This window comes from Leopardus geoffroyi, chromosome C3, assembly GCF_018350155.1.
Source record: "Leopardus geoffroyi isolate Oge1 chromosome C3, O.geoffroyi_Oge1_pat1.0, whole genome shotgun sequence".
In the NCBI taxonomy this organism is placed as follows: domain Eukaryota; kingdom Metazoa; phylum Chordata; class Mammalia; order Carnivora; family Felidae; genus Leopardus; species Leopardus geoffroyi.
Genome location: NC_059338.1, coordinates 84,170,378 through 84,189,834, shown reverse-complemented (window position 1 = coordinate 84,189,834; position 19,457 = coordinate 84,170,378). Strand labels below are relative to the sequence as shown.

The window sequence follows — 19,457 nt, the reverse complement described above, 5'->3', positions numbered from 1 at the left end:
GCCATTTACCCATCATACAACCCTTACTAGTCCTGACTGACACTCATCATTTCAGATGTTTTACCTCATTGCCCTGGCTTGAGTGAGGTTATATTGGAAAAAAATATGAAGAGTGTATGCCTAGAAATGGCAGAGAGTTTCACCCTAGAGAAGACGAGAAAGCTCAGGAAAAAGATATGATGATTGTGGCTATCTTTATGGAGTTCTTGCTCTCTGCCAGGCAAATACTTATGTCATTAGGTTGTTAACCATCAAATACAACTATTGTTTTCAATTCTGCAACTTTTTTCTTCAAAAGCCACCAAACTCCTTGGCCATTTGCTATTCAGAAATAATATTGCTGAGCAAATCCCAAGCTTTATCTCTCAAGAGCTCTGCAGAATCGGCACTGCCTCCTTCTTTCCAGTTTACAGATGATAAAAATAAGGCTTACAATGTTTATATCTTCCTCTAGGCCACACAACTGGCAAATGCCTGAGCCAAGTTTCAAATCTGGGTCTGTCAGAATCCAAAACCCTTGCTTTTAATCACTACATGTGCACATGCTGCTTACATAACATAACTTTCTTGATCTCTCTTACGGGATGGCATTTGGAAGCGAGAGGGATTGATTCATATGTCCCTGTTGAGTAAGCCTAGGACAAATGAGAAGAAATGACACTGCAAACAAATAGAGACTTAAAATAAGTGTGTCAGGCATGGCCCAATTCAAACTGATCACGTCCAAAGTCCAGGGACAATCAGACCTAGCCGGTTACAGATACTCACAAAATGTGAGCAGAAATATGTTTTACTTCTGTTGGCTTCTTTCTCAGGGTTGGACAGAGATGACTACAAGAACATCTAGGCTTAAAACATATCAGTTTAGCAACCAGCAGAAATAATATCTGCCCTTTGTTAATTGCTGTACAAAAAAATTCCAAGAACTGCTCTGAATAGGCTGGCTTCCATTATGTGGCCACCTCTAAACCAATCACTATGAGTATGAGATGCTTTAAAGTTATCATCCAGGACTGGTTAATGTGTTGACTCTGGAGCTGGGTGGTATGCTGGGGGAAGCTAGCATCAGCTCCTTCCAAATTAAGTGGACTGAGAAAGGGAAGAGGATATTTTCTCCAGGAGGGGTTACCAAAGGGGGCCGGGTGGGACATCCTAGGAAGGCAAAAGCAACAGACAATTTTGCGATGAGGAGTAGACTTTTACACCTTGAGGCACACTTTGTTGGAGCCCTACTCACATCTCCTCAACTCTTAAGATGTCTGTGCGCACCAACTCAACCAGCTGCCAGTGCAATGCTCTTTTGCTACAAGGCTGAAAATTGTTCTGAAATTCCAGCCTGTCCCTGGCCTGGCAATTAATTCCTCTCGATAGCAGATACAAGCAATAATTGTGCAACCTGGTGGATAAATACCCCAGCTACCTCATCCCTCATGTTAGGTAATTCTGAGGTTCCTAGGGTTTCTGAGCAGGATTAAACCCCAATAATCTAAAGCTATCATTTAATTAAAAACATACTCTATCCTCATTTCCCCGTAAATCCCAAATGTCAGTTCTCCATGCCTCTACTGTATATACTGGGATAACCTCCCAAATGAACTAATTGCACTTGAATTCTTGTCTCATTAAGTCACAACTAATGAAATAGGCTGTTTTAGGAAGTAGCAAAATTCCCAGGAGCAGAAGTCTTTGGTCATGAATGTAAGAAAGCCTTTGGGGAGATCCAGGAATAAAATGGATGATTGGACTGAAGGGCCAACATTTAGACCTGATTGTCCCTTGCAGTGCTAAGTTGAAGCATTACTTATTTGATTTGTGACACCTTCACCCTTACAGAAAAAGAGACATTACGTTCATGCTTTGGATTCTGGAATTTATGAATGAGATAATATATAAAGTTCTCTGGGGAGAATTTTTTTTTTTCTAGAGGTTGTTAGAAAGTATGATGTTTAGCCTCTTCTTTTGTTGTACTATGTTCTCATAAAATGACCTTCTTTGTTCATTCTGTTCTTTCTCCGCTTAAGAAGGGCTCAAGGTTACAAGAATGCATTATTTCCTTGGCCCTGAATAGTTCTAAAGTTTGATACCCACCATCATCCAGGCAGAGAAAGAGCCTTCATGGGAGAACCCATAAAACACGGAACGTGCACATTTGTCATAAAGAAGGAGATAAGTGTCATCATCTATAGCTCTTTGTATCTGTTTGGACATGTGCCCGGTACACACAAGTGTAAAAGAAGTGATTTCTCTCAAAGTAAATATATCAAAAAAAAGATGAAGAAAATAACTATTTCGCCTTTTGTGGTGTGAAAGAATGCATGTCATGGAATTTATTCTCAAGCAATGTCTTTATTTCCCCACTGGTATTTTTCTCCAGCTTACTTGTGAAAATACTAATAATAGACAAAATTTGTTGAATGTTAACTATGTGCTGGGCACTATGAAAACTACTTAATATAAATTATTACACAGGGCCCTCCCAATTAGTATATAAGAATGTATAGCGTCAACAATTTAAGTTCACACAACAGGAGATAATGTCTCCCTGACTCCAGTGGAGTATTAGTCATTACTGTATAACAAACCATTTCAAAAGGCAATGTTTAAAATAAGTATTCATTTTGCTCACAAGTCTACAGGTAAGCTGGGCCATTTTTCTGGGCTTAGCTGGGCTCACCCATGCATCTGTGGTCAGCCATGGGTTGGGTACACAGCTCTGCTCATCTTGTTTGGACTCATTCACATGGGCAAGGTCAATTGGCTGCTTTAGGATTTCCACAGCAGAGACAACAGGGCTGTCCTCCAGCTGGTCTTATCCTCCCAGAAGCCAGAACAGGTTTGCTTCTATATGCACACAGGTTCTAAATGTTCCTCCACTATGGGATACCCAGAGCCAGCCCCATACTCTGAATGCTGACTTACAAGTGGGAGGTCTAGCGGGCCTCTCAGCTCCCTCAACCTATGTGCTCTGCTTTCAGTAACACAACCCAAGATTGGCTTTGGTTTGTGTTTTCCTCCTTTGTTTCCTCTTCTCTTCCTTTTAAAAAGTATACCTTCTTGGGGCACCTGTGTGGCTCAGTCGGTTAAGCATCCAACTTCAGCTCAGGTCATGATCCCACAGTTCGTGGGTTTAAGCCCCGCACTGGGCTCTGTGCTGACCGCCCAGAGCCTGGAGCCTGCTTGGGATTCTGTGTCTCCCTCTCTCTCTCTCTGCCCCTCCCCTGCTCACACTCTGTCTTTTTCTCTCTTTATCTCAAAAATAAATATTAAAAAATTAAAAGAAATAAAATAAAATTACACCTTCTTTTTCTTTTTTATATTAAACATTGCTTATGTCTACAAAATTTTGTCATATTATTGCATTAAATTGAATTTGGTCTCTCACCCATAATAAAGGATCTGAAAGAGGCTCTCATTCCTATACTCTTACAATTAAACCAAAGGGCAGGCATCTGCCTTTCTCCCTTGGTCATTTTCTCTGTGAGTTCAGGCCTATCTTTCCAGTCGTTTGCAAGGCTGTGGACATTGATGATTTTGTCTGGTTTGTCCATTCATCATTCAGTGGTCCTCTATAGAGATACTTTTCTTTTCTTTTTTTTTTTTTAATTTATTTATTTTTGAGACAGAGAGAGAGCATGAACAGGGGAGGGTCAGAGAAAGAGGAAGACACAGAATCTGAAACAGGCTCCAGGCTCTGAGCTGTCAGCACAGAGCCGGACACGGGGCTCCAACCCACAGACTGTGAGATCATGACCTGAGCCGAAGTCGGACGCTCAACCAACTGAGCCACCCAGGCGCCCCTAGAGATACTTTTCAGTGCAAGGTTTTGTACCAGCTGCTTGGGACACAAAAATGGATAAAACTTTGCACTGGTCCTTGGAGAGCTTATAGGCTCCTGGGGAGGCTGTGGTTTCAGTCCCTTTCAGATAACCTCAGGCTCTTTAGGTGCATGTGTGTCTTTTGGGGTTTCTTCAGTATTCTTTTCCTATGTCCCAAGAGGACACTGGTGTACAGACAGAAGACTGGGTAGCCTTGTGGCATCACGGGAGGCTGTCTGGTTCCCACCCTGCTTTCTTCTTCAGACTGCCTTGGCAGCACGGATGCTCTCATTCAGCCCCAGCCATCATGCTGGCATCCTCTGCCAATGGCAGATGCTGCTGTGGCCTTCAGCCTTGATGTCCACATTCTGCAGGGCCCTCCTATGGACTCCAACCCTCTTCCAAGCTCAGGATCTCCTGGTCCTCTGGGGGCTGGTGGCAATAATGCACTGTGGCTCTCTTTAGATGGGGCACACGTAGTGTGTGAGAGATGGCCTCTGCCCCTCTGCTTCCCCACTACTCCTGTACCACAGCAGGTGGTAGCTTCATGCTGATTATGGGGCTTCTCTGAAGGGCTTGCAAACTCCTAAGGCTTTGCAGAAGGATGCAGGTAAATGAGTTTTGATGGCAAATTCTCCTAAATGATATTAGGTTTCAACACCCTCCAACATGACATTCACACCATGGCTAAGATGAAACTCAGAGAGTCATGCTTTGCCCGTTTTGTTTCCCTTTCTTCTGTGCCTAAGCCCATCTACCGCCAGAGGGGCCATCTTCTTCCCGCTTGTGAAGGCTTCCCTGCATCTGATCAGTTTTCTCAAGATTCTCTATAATTGGTTTCAAGAGCAGCCTTCAACTTCTGCCTCCAAGGATATCATAAGACCGTTTTTATTTTGTTTTCTGTTGACACAGTCAGCTCTCTGAAGACCAAAGCATTTGCTTTCATACCATTGTCTCGCTATATTCTTCAAAACAGTGTTCTGGAACTCAAAGCAGCAAAGTCCTCGTGTTCAAATTGGTTCTGTTCTCACATGAAGGGAAAAAAAAATGTCATTGATTGTAGAGCAGCAAAGGGAAAAGGATCTCAGGAGTTAGATGTGCAGGGTACATGGGAGTTCGTGATATTATTCTCTCCATGTCATACCTGTGTGAAATTTTCATAAGAAAACGTTTTTATTCAAGTATAATTAACATACAATGTTATATTAGTTTCAGGTATACAGTATAATGATTCAATAGTTCTATTCATTATTCACTGTTCATCACAAGTGTACTCTTAATCCCCTTGACCAATTTCACTCATTCCCCCCCCCCCACCTCCCTTCTGGCAACCACCAGTTTGTTCTTGATATTTTTTAAAATTTTTTTTAATGTTTATTTATTTTTGAGAGAGACAGAGACAGAATGAGAGTGAGTTGGGGCAGAGAGAGAGGGAGACACAGAACCCGAAGCAGGCTCCAGGCTCTGAGCTGTCAGCACAGAGCCTGACGCGGGGCTTGAACTCACGAGCTGTGAGATCATGACCTAAGCCAAAGCCACTCAACCGACTGAGCCACCCAGGTGCCCCTGTTCTTGATATTTTTAAGAGTCTGGTTTTTTTGTCTTATTTTTCTTTGTTTCTTTGTTTTGTTTCTTAAATTCCACATATGAGTGAAGTAAAATGGTATTTGTCCATAATTAAAAAAAAAAAACTTTTAAAAGCTTAATCACCATTAAACTTATGAGGAGGTTTGGTATGCCAAGATGCCTAGGAATAAACAAAGAATCCGGGAAGCAGAGTGAGGACAGTGACATGACTTATGTGAAGGTTTCCAAAAGGCTTAATGAGATTTCTTCTTTGCTCTCTCTCTCTGTTTCATCTAAATTCTAACAAAACAAGGATGGTTTATCAAGCACAATCCAGTCAGGGAGAAGAGGGAGAGAATTGGCTGGGGGGAGGGAAAGAAAAAAAGAGAAAGAAAACCAAAACTGGACTGGTGACCAGTGTCTAGAAGACAAAACGAAGTCTTAAAAAGATTGAATGTTCTGAGGGAAAAAGAATGACACAAACTCCTCCTGTCCTCAAAGCAGAGTACAGGGTACTTGAGACACAGAGAAATATGGAGACAGCACTATGAACTACTTAATTCCCCAGAAGTTCACCGTTCCACTGGAAAGGAAGAGCTGTTAAGTGGCTAACCCAGAGCCAATGTGAGAGTAGCAGAGATAGTAATAAAGCATCTTATATTTGAATATATATATATACTTATATATATATATTCTTATATATATATTCATATATATTCATATATATTCTTTCTTATATATATAATATATATTCTTATATATATATTCATATATATATATTCTTATATATATATTTTTTCTTACTATATATATTCCAGTCCAATGCATGGGGAACTAACATATAGATTCATTGATTCATTCACTCAGGAAATAGTATGTGTCCTACACTTTAAAAAACATGAGGAATACAGCTGAGACCAAAATAGGCAAAAATTCCTGCCCTTATGGAGTTTACTTGCAAATGGGAGAACATGCCATCAAATAAACTAAGTAGATCCAAATATAGTGTATTAAATGGTGAAACCTGCTAAGGAAATAAATAAAACAGGTAAAAACAGGCAAGGGACCTTCCTGGAAGGAGTGCACTATTTAAAATAAGGTTAAGGAAGGTGTCTCTGAGTCAGTGACATTTTAAGTGACCTGAAGGAAGTGAGGGACATCTGGGAGAGGCACATTCTAAGCAGAGGAACAGCAAGCACAAAGGTCTTGAGGCAGGAGCTTGCCTGACTTGTCTCAGAGACAACCATGGCGGCCAAAATGACTGGGGAGCAATGGGGAAGAGAGTGAAGAGATAAAGCCAAAGAAATAGTAGGAGCTACATCTTATAGAGACTCTTAGGCCATTGTAGGAATTTACTTTAATCAAGAAGGAAAAGCCACTGGGGTTTAAGCTACGTGTAACATTGTGGGACTTATATATTTTTTATTTTATTTTTTTTATTTTATTTTAGAGAGAGAGAGTGTGTGAGCAGGGGAGAGGAGCAGAAGGAGAGAGAGAGACAGAGAGAGAATCTTAAGCAGGCTCCATGCTCAGCCCACAACCCGATGCAGGGCTTGATGCCATGACCCTGGGATCATGACCCTGGGATTAAGTTCTGAGCTGAAATTAAGAGTTGGACGCTCAACTGACTGAGCCACCCAGGCACCGCATTGTGAGATTTATATTTTAAAAGAACCATTTGACTGATATGTTAGGACAGATATAAGTGAGCCAAAGGCAGAAGCAAGGGAATCAGGTATCAGGCTATTGAAATAACCCAAATAAGAGATGATGGTGGCTTGGACAAGGGTGGTAGTGCTAGAGATGGTGAAAAGTAGGTGGGTTCTAGACATATCTCGAAGACAGGACCAACAGGATTTGCTAGTGGATTAGATGTGGGGTGTGAGCAAAATAGAGGAGCTAGGAGCTTTTGTTCTAAAGGAGGGATCAGGTTACCATCTACTGAGGTGAAGAAGGATGCAGAAGGGTAGGTTTGGGATGCAAGAAGTTGGGAATTTGTTTTGATAAAAACATGCTGTGTAGAGTTGTCAAGTTGGTAGTTGAATATCATTTTGTGGCAATTGCAGAGGGGACCCAGACTTGGCAATAATTTGGGAGTCATCGGCATGTACACGGTTTTAAGGCCATAGGACTGCATGGCAATGTCTATCTGGAGAAAGGTGATATTCAAAGACTGAATCCTGAAGCACATTGAGGTTTTGTGGTCGGGGAGTGAGAAGCCAAGAGCAGAGGGCATTGAGATGGAACCAGTGAAGAATATGAGGAAGGTATCCTGGAAGAAATGAGAAAATATTTTCAATGCAGAGGGAGAGGTCAGTTGGTCAAATGCTATTAAGGTTAAGTAATTAGGAGTGATATTTGCTCCGCCAGATCTTTGGTGACATTAGCAAGAGACATTTTTATGAAGTGGTAAGAATAGGAGCCTGAATGGGGTGGTTCGAGAGAGAACAGGAGACAGATGTAAAGATAATGAGAATGAGCATCTCTTTGGAAGAGCTTTGCTAAAAAGGGAAGCAGGGAAATGTGATGGTAGCTGGGAGGAAATGTGGTATCCAGAGAAGGAGTTTTGAAGACAGGAGGAATTATACACCAGCTTCATTTGCTAATAAAAACATTTATGGAGGAGAGATAAAGAATGCTTGCTGGGGCAGTATCCTTGACTGGAGCAAGAGGGGACAGGTTCTGGTGCAAAAGTATACCAACTAGCCCCGGACATAAACCCAGACATTCATTTGTGCTAACTGGGAGAAAGTATATAGTGTAGATACATACAAGGTAGAAGTGGTGGGCGGGGGGTGAGGGGGGGGGAGAAAATTGTCTTCTGTTTTCTTTTACATTCCCAGTTACATAGGCAACGAGATCAAGAGATCGTTGGTCACTGTGCAGTCAAAGCTTTATGGAGTTGAGGAATTGGAATTGGAAAATTGGAAAGACAGAGCATGGCAGGGGCAGAGTGGGATGCTTGAACCTGAGTAACAGATGTCAACATCTGGGGAGGATGGAGGGACTGTAAAAGAAATAAGAGACCAGATTACTGGAAGGATTATCCTCACTGATATTGGAATCACCAGTGTATGATGTGAATAGAAATTGAGATTGTAAGAATGAGTTCGAGTTACAAAAAGTAAAGAATGAGGGGGGCGGGGGGCGGGCATGGCTCACAGGTCCAAAGGTGCCTATGCCAAGGAGGGGTAATGGATGGTATATGGAGGGGCAATGGAGGGTAATAGATGACATAAACTTTAAGGTGGTTTTTCAGAGAGGAAGGAGGGAGAAGAGTCTGGATGCCATAATGAGGTAACAGAAGGATATCCATCCTGCCTTCAGGTTAAGGGTACAGGGAGGCAAAAAAAAAAAAAAAAAAAATACAAATTAAAAGTGCTTTATCAGCAGACAGGATTCCCAGGAATATCTGTATTTCTGTTAGAGCAAAAGGGTGTAACAGAATTTATAAAGAAGAGGTTAAAGATTTAGGGGGTGTTGCTGGTGACTGACGTAGAATTGCAGAAAGCATAGTGGGAGGGTCTGAGAACTGGGGAGAGGTGAAGAGGCAGCCAGATCAGATTGTATAAAGAGCTGTGTTGGGGGAATGGCTGGGGGAGAAAGGAGGACCTGGGTGTCTTGAGCTTCTTCATGTCGTGTCTGATGGAGATGAAGATCAAGGCATGATGGCCTCCAAGACATTGGTGGTAAGGCTGTGGATGTAGGAGGAGGCAGGGCGCAGGGTCTTCCCTGGAGCACCAGAACCCTAGGGCAGTCCTGTCTCTCTCTTACTCATGGTGGTATGGAAAGCCAGGGAGAAACGGTGTTCGTTGAGAAGAAACCTGAGCCCCCTTTCCATTCTTGCTGATGTTTTTGCTTCGTTCCTTCATCAGTTCGTTAAACAAGCATCTATTTGGGGGCCACTGAACCCGAATGGTAGATGGCAGAATACAAGTGAGATGAGTCAGTTTCTCCTCTCATGAAACCTTCAGAGTGTTGGGGGAAATGCCATTCTCTCAATCAGCAAATATTTGTAGGATGACCCGATCAGACTTGGGTTTTTCTCTTTACGATTCATCTGCCGCACGGTAGGAAATGGACTCATTTAGGACGAGGGTGAGACAGATACCAGGCAAGGTGTCAGTGTTACAGTCCAAATGAGAAGCAAGAGAACTGGGAGGGAAGCTACGGGGGCAGAGAGCAGTACACGGATCTTAATTATATTTGCGAGATACATAAACCACAGGACTACCTGATGATGCAGGGGGTGGGTGAGGGAAATGGCATCAAAGGCAATTTCTACGTATTTGACCAAAGCAACCAGGTGAACAGTGATGTCATACACTGAGATTGGAAACACTAGGGATGACCAGTTTTGGGGATGAGAATAACGAGTTAATGTGAGATATTCAAATGGAGTTAAGTACTTACCATAAAATATTAGGACCTAATATTTGTTATATATTCTCCTATGTCAGGCTCATCTCCTATGTGCTTATTAACCATTTGAGTTATTAACCCTTGAGTCCCAGAACATTATAACAAGGCTGGTACTAATTCCTCCCCGTTTCACAGAAGAAGAAACTCCAGGTGATTAAATAACTCCCCCTTCCCAAGGTCACACTAGCTGTCAATCATCCTAAAGCCCATGCCTTACCCACTATTCTATACCATATCTCCAGGGGATGCTTAAACATCTGAATTGGAATATCGGACACTTCACAGATAGGGTCTGCCTGGAAATTAAAGCGTGAGCCGTAGTCAGAGACAATATGACCTAAGGAAAAAAAGTCTACACACTTAGAAGAGAAGAATTATCAAGAGTGTGAGAAAGTGGGGAAACATGGAGTCATTCCAGAATGTTAAATGGTTGAGAAACACTTGCTTTTAGAGGGGATTATTTTCTTTTCTTTTCTTTTTTTTTAAATGTTTGTTTTTTGAGAGAGAGACAGACAGACAGACAGAGCACAAGCAGGGGAGGGGCAGAGAGAGAGGGAGACACACAATCTCAGGCAGGCTCCAGACCCCAAGCTGTCAGCACAGAGCCTGACTCGGGGCTCGAACTCATGAACCGTGAGATCATGACCTGAGCCGGAGTCAGACGCTTAACCAACTGAGCCACCCAGATGCCCCTAAAGGGGATCCTTTTCTTGGGCTGCCATCACAAAGTACCACAAACCGGGTGGCTTAAAACAACAGCAATGTATTTTGTCACCGTTCAGGAGGCCAGAAGTCTTCAAGCAAGGCGTCAGCTGGGCTGGTTCCTCCTGGAGGCTCTGAGGGAGAATCTGTTCCACGCCTGCCTCCCAGCTTCTGGTGGCTGCCAGCAGTCCTCAGTGTTCGTTGGCTTGTAGATTTATTACTCCAATCTCTGCCTCTATCTTAATATGACATTTGCTTCCATGTCTGTTTGTCTCTTTGTTTCCACATCTCCCTCTCCCTGTAAGGACACCATTAATTGGCTCTAAGGCCCTCCCTATTCCAGTAAGACCTCAATTTAATTACATCTGCAAAGAACCTATTTCCAAGTAAGTTCACATTCATAGATTCTGGGTAGACATGCATTTTGGGGGGACACTATTCAACCCGCTGCACGGAGGAAAGATGACATTCTAACAAAACCATTTTTTTAATTCCACCTTGATTCCATGCTTTTTAGATCTAGCCTTTTGGATCTAGCCTTTTAGATTTAACACTTTCTAGATCTAGCTTTTTAGATCCCTTCTAGCTTTGTAATCCCTTAATTTGAGCTCATCACCAAAGTCCCAATTTCTTCCTTATTGGGAATGTTTCTCATCACGTAGCCAGTTGTTTGGTCATGCCAGAAGATCACATGTCTCTTCTAAGTCAATGGTTATGAAACTCCATAAAATAGATACTGGTTCTAGCCGCCAGAGTTTCTGATTCTGTCGTTCAAAGGCATGGCCCCAAATGTGCATTCTTAACAAGTTGCCAGGTAATGGTGCTAGTTCCGGGCCGCACTTTGAGAATCACCGCTCTAGGTTCTAAGAGATCTGCTTTCTCCAACTCTATTCCTAGGGAAAAGTATATAGGGTCACATCAGTTAGTTATTTCTCTGTTTCCTATGTGTAGTTAAGGCACACAAAAGAACCTAACCGACACAGGAATGACGTGGCTTATGCTGAGGTTGTTACCATAACACTGGCAAACATTCTTCGTATCCTACTGCAAGTTGCAAAGTGCCTTCCCATCCTCCATGTAATGCAACTTTTGAACCAGCGTTAAGTCAGATTGCCTCACTTTACTGAGGATAGCTCACATTCAGAGGTGTGCCGTACCTGGAAGGACATCATGACCAGGGGGCAGAAGACCCTGTGTTGTAAATTCCAACCTTTCCATTCTGGAGTCAGTGCAGTTTCAGCTACTCGGCGCTGTTACAGCTGTAGAACCTGAATTTTGATGAAGATCTGGGCAGCGCTTATGGAAAATCACTACAAATCGAGGCAACCAACAGGTCTGTTTTGCATTGCATTTTTGCCACTGGCTACATCATCAAAGGTGGTGGTTTCCCCTTATTCTTTTCCTCTTATTCTAATCAAGGGCTTATCAGTCTAGTTCATCAGAGTGCTTTGTTCTTTGTTCTCGCTGTTTGTCCAAACAGCAAGTTTTGTACCTGCTAAGGCACATTTCCTAACGCCAATTCTCTAAAGTTCATTGGTCCCTGCCTGTTCCTTCTGAGGAACCAGGGCAGGTAAACATGATGTGAGGTGTGTTCTGTCCATGTTGCTTCAACCTTTCTTCTCTCTCATGCTCCCTCTGTTCAGCATCTCACACCTGGCAAGTGGCAAAGCTGGGGCTCACACCTGCGCAGTCTGTCTCCAGAAGCTGTGCTCCGACCGTTTCACACACTGCCTTGCTCACCGCCCTCAACAGCTTTTCATTTTTCTGTCAGATTCTTGCTACATTCCTGACCCTGACACCCAAGGTGCTCAATCAACTCCTCCCACACGTTTGTGTCGTCTGTGTGTGTGTGTGTGTGCAGGCAAGGGCAGCTATTCCAGGCAAAGACGTTTCTGATCACCTCCCACACCTCTCAGGCTCACCGATGGCCCATGCCCTCACACAGGTGAGTGGCATCAGATTAGTTCAGAACGCCAGCTTTGGGGCCAGATGACGCCAGATACGACTTCCCCCTTCTTCATTTACCTTGTAACCCTGGATGAGTCGCTGATTCCTCTGAGCCATCGTTTCTTTCACTGAAAAAAGGGACACGGTAATAGCAACTTGCAGGGCTGCTGTGAGAACTCAATGGAAAATCGACGCATCTGGTAGTGCCTCGGTCATTGCCTACTGCTCTTTCCAGTGCATCACTATACCGCCTCTTCTTAGAGCACTCAGGTTACTCCTTTCTGCCCAAGTGTTCTTATATTCTCACCTCCCTTTCTCCTCACATGAAAACACTCGGATGAGTCATGCCATAGCCTCCATTATAGTTTTCGTTCTCTTGGAGTCTCGGTGCGCCGCGTGGCAAGTATACTCCTAACGGCAATCCCCCGCCTCTGTACCCCTTTCACACGGCATGTAGCTCTACAAAGACCCTCATTCATCATTCAGCTAAAATAACAGTCACCGGTTTGGGCCCTTAAAATTTACAGACAGGGGCACCTAGGTGGCTCCGTTGGTTGACCGTCCCACTTCGGCCCAGGTCATGATCTCACGGTTCGTGAGTTCCAGCCCCGCGTCAGGCTCTGTGCTGACAGCTCAGAGCCTGGAGCCTGCTTTGGATTCTGTGTCTCCTTCTCTCTCTGCGCACCCCCCCCCCCCCCGCAACCCTCCTCCCACCTCTGCCCCCCTGCCAGCTTGCACGCACGTGCACTCTTTCTCTCAAAAATACATAAACATTAAAAAAAATTTTTTCCAGGCACTGCAATAAACACCACTACCCTGTTATACCCTATTATATTACTATAATATATATATAGTATATATATGCTATTATATATATTATATATAGAATATATAACCTATTATACTACTAGAATTCCCATTTGCAAGAGAGAAAACTAAGGCTCAGTAAGTTTACATAGGATCATAGTATCTCAAGAGTTGGAAGGAACCCTAAAATCTACATCTATTCCATTTCACTAGACCGATACTCTGACACTTGGATTTCTTCCTCCAACTCAGGTGGAGTTATACTATGATAGGCACTCACAATCTCTCATATATATATCAGATTATATCAGATATATATGATCAATTTGAGATATATATATATATATATATATATATATATATATATATATATATCAGATTATTATATGTATTAGACTACTTACTTCCCTAATGAGACTGCAACTTTCTCAGTAACTTTTGGTTCTCATCAGTACCCAAACCCTTCATCCTGGCATAAAAAGCTCAAATACCCTGGCCCCTTTCTTCTCTCCCTGCCAGTGACACCTAACAAACCCTGCTTCATGGCTATTAAAAAAGTAAAATTCAACCGAGTAAATTTGAAGATCTAATTGGCTTAAGTGATTCATGAATCAGTCAATATCCCATCTAGCAAGTAAAAAGATGCTCTGAGGAATTGTACAAAATGGAAGGTTTTTATGGGATTATGCAAGGCATAATTAGCAAAAGAAAAGAAAGGACTGTTTCAGGCAAGGTCACCTTCCCTGAGGGAGAAGAGCAGGGGGTCTTATCGTGCAGATGACCTCATCTTCCTTTGGGATTTGGAGAGGGCCCATGTGACATGGGCCTGATTACCTGATTGGTACCAATCAGAAAATTCCTGACTGATCCATTAAGATTGCATTTCTGGGAGAAGTTGAAACTGCAATTAGGTTAGGTATTAAGCCCTGCTTTGGTGACTTGCCCTAGCACAAGTGGCTCCATCCCGGGCCTGTGGCTTTCTTTTTAACATGGCAGATGTTTTCTCTCCAGGTAATTCTGTTCACATGTCTTTCTGTCTCCTCCCTCCCTGCTTCTTAACTGGGCAATGTTTTACACTTCCACAACTAAGTTCAAAAGGGCCACATCCTCCAGAAGTCTTCCCTCTCTCTCCACTGAAGCTGGGTGAGGGGCTTACGGGTTGGGTTGACACACGATAGTGTAATATTCTCTTTACATACATCTGTGTCTTTGCACCTGAGTGGGAACCCCTTGAGGACATGATTTGGGCTTCTCTCACTATTGTATCTGCAAGGATCTACACAATCCCTGACAGGCATCATGCTTTCAGTTAAGTGCTTACTGAATGAGCGAATGTCTTTATGAATTACCACAAGGATGCCTAACACAGCAGTGGGGACACAGGCTACCCTGACACTGCTTGCTGACTTGGTCTTAATTATATAAGTACCATACTTTTGGAGCTCTTGGTGAACCTCCTGATGGTAAGGACTTGGCTCAAATTGAGCTGTGTGAAGCTGTTTTGAGGCAGTTTATGGAAGGCCCTGGTTCCCTGTGGTGTCCAGCTAAAAGCCACATTCAATGCTTTCTTGTTTCCGTTCATAAACTTGAGCTCTCCTATGGCCAGAAAGACAACTGTCTCCAGGGTTGAGATGAACAGGGTGTGGGCAAACATGACTTCTACATTATCATCCAGGAATGGCAGTGAAGTTGCTACAAGTCAAAGTATTTTGCCAGGAAGTTTCCATTAATTTACATGGCTTTCCAGTAAGGTATAAACAAACACTGAGGCTTATCACTTCCAGACATCGCCATACCCTTCCAATCATCCTTCGGAACATCACCAAGATGTGCCTTAGCTCATTCCTCCCCGGTGTGCCCCACCACCCCTAGTAGGCATTGCTTCTGAGGTGCTCCAAGAAAGTCACACCATACAACCCATCAAACAGGATCTACCCAGCTTCCAGCCAGGCTCACTAACTAAAACCTTTGCTGGACTTGAAAACTCCTTCCCCAAGTTCACATTTGTGAGCTTGATGCAGTTCTCTAGTTTCAGGATGGGGAAAATAACACTTCATTTATTTCCATTTCCATTCCAGTCACTGTGGCAGCCATGCTCTGTGACAAGGCTGTGATTATGAGGCTGCTGGCTGGCATAGTCAGCAAATGACTAATTCTAATACAGTGGCCAGTGTTAGTTAAACATCAGGGGAAAAAGAAAGAAAGAAAGAAAGAAAGAAAGAAAGAAGAAAGGGAAAGAAAGGAGGAAGGGAGGAAGGAACAAGGGAGGGAGGGAAAGAGGGAGGAAGGAAGGAAGGAAGGAAGGAAGGAAGGAAGGAAGGAAGAGAAAGAAAGAAAGAAAAGAGAAAGAAAGAAAGAAAGAAAGAAAGAAAGAAAGAAAGAAGGGAGGGAGGGAGGAAGGAACAAAGGAGGGAGGAAGGAAGGAAGAGAAAGAAAGAAAGAAAGAAAGAAAGCAGAAGGGAGGGAGGAAAGAAGAAGGGTGGGAGGGAGAGAGATGAAGGAAGGATGGAAGGAAGGAAAAGAAAAATAGAAGCATCAGTGATTATTTAGTTGAAAAAAAATATCTGGGACAATAGATTAAATCAGAAGATGATAATTCACTGATAAATAGGTGCATGGGGAATTAAACCAGTGAAGGTGCAAGATGCCTGCCCTCCCTGTGCATACAGGCTGGCAGAGCATTGGACCTGCCCAGCCATGAACTTTGGAGACTCCCTCTCCACTCTAGACTGACTTCTAAAACACAGAGTTGGGCTGCAGTGCTGGTGTCCGTGCACCTTTTCTTCACAAAGAATATGTCTTTCGTTGCTTTTGCCCGGGGATCCAGTATTTCAAAAGGATTTGATCCAAAAACAAATAATTGTAATTTTCCATTAGTACTTAATTCATTTCCCAATTTTTATTGAGTGGAGATACATAAATTACTAAACAAAACTGATCAACAGGAATCAGGCAGTAATTCCAGCTTGAAGCACGGGTTACTTAATATTTTAGTCAGTTTATGATGTATTACTGCAAATTAATGTGGAATATCTTTTAGGCTTTTTTAAATATTGAGAAGTGCATATGGCCCCCCCCCCCTTGCTAGCTCGGTGTTACCTTTGCTGGTTCTGCACCGCACAGTGTGAGCAAAGAGTGGAAGAATGAGGGGTTGAGGCTCATTTGAAGAATGGAGGGGCTCAGAGGGTCACGTGAGTTGCAGTCTCCCTTGGGGGGTAAAGAAGCTCTATTGAGGGGGTGGGGGCTCACTGGAGAGTGTGCGGGGTGCAGATGGAAGAAAGCTCGGAGGTTCATGTGGGCGTCAAAGGGCTGTGAAGAGGAGGGTTTGGTGAAGGACTTGAGGGTGTTTACTGTGGAGTGTGAAGAGGTTGTGGTGGGTGAGCCCACCCACTTCCACTGAGAGGTGTCGAGTGTTTGAGATGGGAAGGGGTTCACCATGGAGCAGTGTTTTCGTGGTGGGCACATTGGGTTGACTCTGGGACGTCAGGGACTTATGGGGAGGGAGGATTGGGATTCACTGCGATGTATGAGCAGTTGGAAAAGGCAATTGGAAGGAGAACTGCCTTTTGTTGGCATATCAAGGGGTGTGAGAAGGATGATTGGAGATGACTATAAAGTGTGAAGTGGCCGTGGCAGAGATTTGGTGCTTGGTGTGGATGAGAAGTGGTTGTGGGAAGGAAGGATTGAGGCTCCCCGTGGAATGTGGAGTGGTCAGGGGAAGGTAAAATTGTGGTTTGCTGAAGAGTCTGAAGGAGGGAGGGACACATAAGGGGGGACACATAAGGAGGGAGGGACAAGTTTCATTACTGTGGAGTGTGAGTCTGTTGTGGTGGGGAGGGTTGCCATCTGCCCTGCAAGTGTGAACGGGAGGGGCTGGGGAGGTCACAGGGAGATGGGAAGTGATTTGTCAGCGGCAAGATGATGGCTTACTCCGGAGTGTTGTGTGATCGACTGTGTTATCTCTGGCCTGCTCTTTTGCTCTCTGTCTCTCCACCGACTCTCTCCCCAACCTGACTTGATAGGTTCTCCCTTGGGAGACGACTTAGACTCAAGAGAACTTTTCCACCACCCATCCACCCCTCCTTTCCTCCTCTTACTCATCAATATTATTGGAGCACCTACCATGCGCCTGGCCCAGTCCCAGGAGCGGGACAAACAGTAGGAAGAAGACACAGGTTCTTCCCTCATGGAGCACTCAGTCTGAAAGCAAATAATGAGAGGCTTCAGCAGAGAAAGCAGGTCACTGGGTTTTTTGCATGAGCTCTAGACTCAATGGAGAGTATTAATTGTGCCACCAGGTTTCTACCTCAAGTTTCCACTTTAGTTCTTCAGAATGAAGTGAGGTGTGGCATTCAAGACAGACATACTCTCCTGGATAATGGATGTGAGTCTGGCAGCCGCTGTTTCTTTAGGGGCTTTGAGCAGAGCATGTGAGGCATCACAGATCCAGGGCCCCTGGATCTGGTGATCCCTGGGTCCTCTGGGACAAGGGCGTTAGCAGGCAGTGTGGAATAACATGGTTAAGAACATGGACTCTGGAGCTGGCTGAACCTGGTCTCAAATCTCAGTTTTATGATTTTTGGTGGGCATCTGTCATTTAGCCCATGTGAACACCCTCTTGGCATTTTGGTAGTTCTCTAAGTGTAAGTGTCTCCTTTCCTTTTTTTTTTTTTTTAATGCTTGTTTATTTTTGAGAGTGCACACGAGTGGGGGAGGGGCAGAAAGGGAAGGGGACAGAGGATCCCAAGCAAGCTTTGCACTGACAGCAGAGAGCCCGATGCGGGGCTCGAACTCACGAACCACAAGATCATCACCTTAGCCCAAGTCAGACGCTCAATCAACTGAGCCACCTAGGTGCCCCTGAGTGTCTCCTTTCCAGCATGGAATTCATGTTTCTTGTTGGTGGGTCAACATACAGTATAGATTCTGGTAATAGAATGGGCCCTGGAGGACATTTAGGGGGCAGTGAGATAGGTTCATGAAGAAGGAGGCAGGATTCAGGGAGTCCATTCTGCTGGCACAGACTGATACAGATGCAGCCCCGTTCTGGAGTCCTTATGCTGGCTTACAGTGCCCCAGTCATGACAGGGGCAGCCTCTCTCTGGGTGGCTTGGTCTCATGGTGTGGCTCTGAGATTCTTCCCTGGACTTTTAGCCCACCGTCTGTTTCTCCAGCCTCTTCGTCAGTTGTGGGAGCTAGCTATACTTTTTAATGGATCTCTTTTTTAAAAAAGCGAACTCTAACTATGTTATCTGGAGTAAAGAATCAGGACCAGTACAACTACTAATTCACTTGGAAACGTTGAGCAAATCAGCCTGCACAGATCCCTTGGCCTACAGGGGCCAAACAGCCTAATGGTTAACAGCACAGGCTCTGGAACAAAACCACCTTGCTTCGACTCCCGGCTCTGACTCAAGTTATGTAAGCTCGGAAAAGTTACTTCACCTGCTTGTGTTTCTGTTTCCTCTTCCGCGGACCGAGGATAATGTTGCCTTCCTCTTGGGGCTGTCCTGAGAATTCAACAGGCTAATTCATAGCAGGCACTTACAAAAGCACCTGTGACATATGAAACACTGAATAAGGATTAATTATAATTATCACCCTCTCTGAGCCCCCATTTTCTCTTTTATAAAATTGAAGCAACATATAACAATTAGGTTTTTTTTAAGCTTATTTATTTATTTTGAGAGTTAGAGCACGTGTACCAGGGAGGAGCAGAGAGTAGAAAAGAAAATCCCAAGCAGGCTCCGTGTGCTATCAGAGCCCAAGCCCGAGCCATGAGATCATGACCTGAAATGAAACCAAGAGTTGGATGCTTAACCAGCTGAGCCACCCAAGTGCCCCAACAGTTAGGCTTTTAATGATGCATTTGATAACTCTAGGCTTGTTCACTACTTCCCTTCCCTCTTTCCTTTCTTCCTGCCTCCCCCTTCCCTCCCTTCTCTCCTTCTTTCCTTCCTTCTTTCCTTCCTGAATGGAGAAAGGAAGAATTGGCTTTTGACCATAACCTGACGACCCCTGAAGGCAGTTATCCACTTGCTGATAATTGACCTATTATCAATTTTGAACTGCTTCCTCTCCTTTGGGCCATCTAGAATTAAAACCACACCCCCAAAAGTAATGCATTACCCAGGGAGAGACAGAGAATGAGAGGGAATTAAATCACTGTGCGAGTTGATTACTTTAAGTCTGCTTTTT

General features: G+C 43.9%; 1 long non-coding RNA gene across 1 annotated transcript; it reads right to left on the bottom strand.

Annotated features, from left to right (window-relative positions):
* Nucleotides 1-3,728: 3,728 nt before the first annotated feature.
* LOC123585462 lies at nucleotides 3,729-18,850 on the bottom strand. Its single transcript, XR_006706202.1, has 3 exons — nucleotides 18,705-18,850; nucleotides 17,382-17,459; nucleotides 3,729-4,959 (listed from the first exon to the last, which is right to left on the bottom strand). It is a non-coding gene; the product is annotated as an uncharacterized LOC123585462 (long non-coding RNA).
* Nucleotides 18,851-19,457: the final 607 nt, after the last annotated feature.